The sequence below is a fragment of the Lolium perenne genome, chromosome 2, assembly GCF_019359855.2.
Source record: "Lolium perenne isolate Kyuss_39 chromosome 2, Kyuss_2.0, whole genome shotgun sequence".
Classification (NCBI taxonomy): Eukaryota; Viridiplantae; Streptophyta; class Magnoliopsida; order Poales; family Poaceae; genus Lolium; species Lolium perenne.
In genome coordinates, this window is record NC_067245.2 from 208,617,851 (window position 1) to 208,620,600 (window position 2,750).

Here is a 2,750-nt window from a genome sequence, read left to right on the forward strand (position 1 = left end):
GCTTGAGCTTGAAGTAGGGGTCGAACTCTCGAACGCCGTGGAGGATATTCATGAACAGCCCCTTGCTCATCCTGTACCGGCGCCGAAAATTGTCGGCATGTGTTGCCTCGTCGGCGAAGTAGTCGTTGTGCAGCATGGCATGCCCCTCCATCCTCTGCCGGGGCTTGGACTTCCTTCTTCCCGGCCTTGATCCTCCGCGGCGCGACCTCTTCCTCTTCTCCGCCTCAGCGTCAAGCATGTCCTGGAGGGACGCGATGATCAGCAAATGCTCCCGCAGGTCGTCATCGAAGGCTTGCTCGTCCTCCAGCAGCAGGGCAACCATCTCATCGTCGCTGTCCATGGCTAAAGCAAAATCAATGGTTAAAATTGCGCCGAGGCAGACGATGCAACAAACAACAGCCAATCGCGCCTACCTGGCAAGTCGTCGAGCACCTTCTGTGCGCGGAGGTGGGGCGGATTTGACGGCGCGTTCTGGGACGCGCTGGCGACGCGGCGGCGCCACGACCGGCGGGAGCCCCAGCCGCGACAACGGTGCCGACTCTCAGCACAGACCAGACGCCCAAACGGCCGGGAAATCCAGCGGCAGCGGTGGGGTGGGAAGGAAGGAGCGACGAGAAAAGAGGCGCGGGAAGGAAGGAGCGACGAGAAAAGAGGCGCGAACCAACGGTTTATGCAAATAGTCGCCGACATGTGGGAGCCCGCCTCGTTTTTCGTTGTGTTCGGCGTCCCCGGTGCGTCCCCTGTGGAACGGGGACGGGCTCGAGGCGCCGGACACCGTATCGGTGCGCGCTGGACAAAAATGGGCTTTGGGGGACGCGGCTGGAACGCATTTTCTGTCCGGCGCGCCCCAAATCTCTTTTGGGGACGCTTTGGAGGACGCGACTGGAGATGCTCTTAGTACTGTCAAAACTTGTCGAAACCAGAAAAGAGGAGTGTCCCGGACGTTTGCCACCCCCAAAAAAAAAGGTTCCGGTTCCGAACCAAGTTATTCTACGCCCTCGTCTTTATATACTCTGATATCTGAAGATCACAAGCGCGCTTTCGAATCTGCGATTCTACTCATGGAGATGCAAGCTAGAAGTATTTCCGACGGCTGCAGGTACGAACGCATTTACCGGGTTAAATTCTTACATGTATATCTCTAGTAGTAATTGTAATCCCCTCTGTTCATCGGAGATACAAACCACATCTGAGAAACGTTCGGCCCCCGCGTCGCCTTCTCTGGCGACACGGGCGGCACACCACTTACCACTTACCCCGCCGCCCCTCCCCCTCGCCGCCGAGCAAAGCTCGGGCAGTCCCAGCGGCGGCGAAAGTTCTATCTCGAGCTGGCGGAGAGATGCAGCGGCCCATATGCTGCCCGGCGGCGATGCGGTTCCAGATGTAGCGGTCGCAGCAGAGAAGGATCCCGGCGGCAGTCCTTCTGGCGGTTGGCGGAGGGAGGGGTGTAGCAGATGTTGGCAGCCGCCCCTCCGGCGATGCGGATGCGGGTTGCTACGGTGCTGACCGGGCCCGATCTGGACCCGGGTTGGGCCGGGCGAGGCCGAGACCATGGCAGAGGGGCGCGTCGCTGGGATCGACCTGGTGGCGCTGAGTCAGAAGGTGGGGGTGGGCTGCAGTGGTCTAGAATCCCTCTGTCATGTTAGAATTTGATTTGATATTTTAGGGTTTGCTTCCTCAATCAACCTCATGGGTGGTCTAGGATTCGAAAAACTCCTCTTCTTTTGCCAAGTATAATTTGCGTTTCTCATTTTCAAATTCTCGTTATAATATTTGAAATAACGACAGTGGTAGTAACTCTTGAATTCGGCTCCAGAGGAATTTAAAGTTTCGCCTTTTAAACCTAAACGACTACAACCTAGTAGCATGGATATACCTTTTCTGAGAAGGGGAACGACTAGTTCTTTTTTTTGTTTTGAAGATTTTGGTCGTTGATTTTTAATGTTGATGTCATATATATGTTATATTCAGGATCAAAGGCCGGAATCCACGCAAGATTTTTTTGTTTATTTTCAAGCAGAAGGTTGGGTCACTAGTCCGTGGAAAAGACAATATCATTCGAAAACCAAAGAAGATGTGCAGGATATGTATCCGTGACGAGTATGGCACGAGAACACTCGCTAAACCCAGAGTCATACTTAAACCAACAACACTGTGGCACGAAATAGAGCTTCGTACTTGGAGGTGGAGGATTGGTAGGGTGATCCGCGTGCACGATGCCAATTCATGGGTGGCATTTAACGAAAATATTGGAACTTTGGAAAGACTGGTTTGTACGGTAAACAATGCACTCAGTAAGTACAGAGAGAGACGTTTCCAAGCGGGGTTGTTTTATTTAGTCCCGGAAAATAAACATTTGACGTTCATAGTTAGCAGCTATCTTTACGGTGACAGGAACAGTAATTTTTTGAAATACCTGTCAAGGAAAAAGAAACTGGATCATGAGATGAAAGAGACTACGCAAGAGGCCATTGCTCCAGGGACTGATCTATCCGACATAAATCATGTCTCAGTTGTTGCCCGGACGTTGAGATTGTGTGACATGAGGCACTTGTTTTGCCTGTTACTTGTGTTTTTCTTAGCGTGGGCAATAGTATACATGTAAATATATTTTACTTTAGGTTGATTTGATACAACTGCTATCTGTACGGTATGAATGCATATTTTCTCATCAATTTTGCGTAGGACATATCTGTCTTCGGCATACACTCCCACTCCCACATAGCGACACAGCCAAAAATCGTTGCAGT

At 51.8% G+C, this 2,750-nt stretch overlaps 1 long non-coding RNA gene across 1 annotated transcript; it reads left to right on the forward strand.

Moving 5' to 3' along the window:
- The first annotated feature begins 915 nt into the window (after nucleotides 1–915).
- Nucleotides 916–2,372, forward strand: LOC127334701 (uncharacterized). Its single transcript, XR_007872363.1, has 2 exons — nucleotides 916–1,099; nucleotides 1,972–2,372. It is a non-coding gene; the product is annotated as an uncharacterized lncRNA (long non-coding RNA).
- Nucleotides 2,373–2,750: the final 378 nt, after the last annotated feature.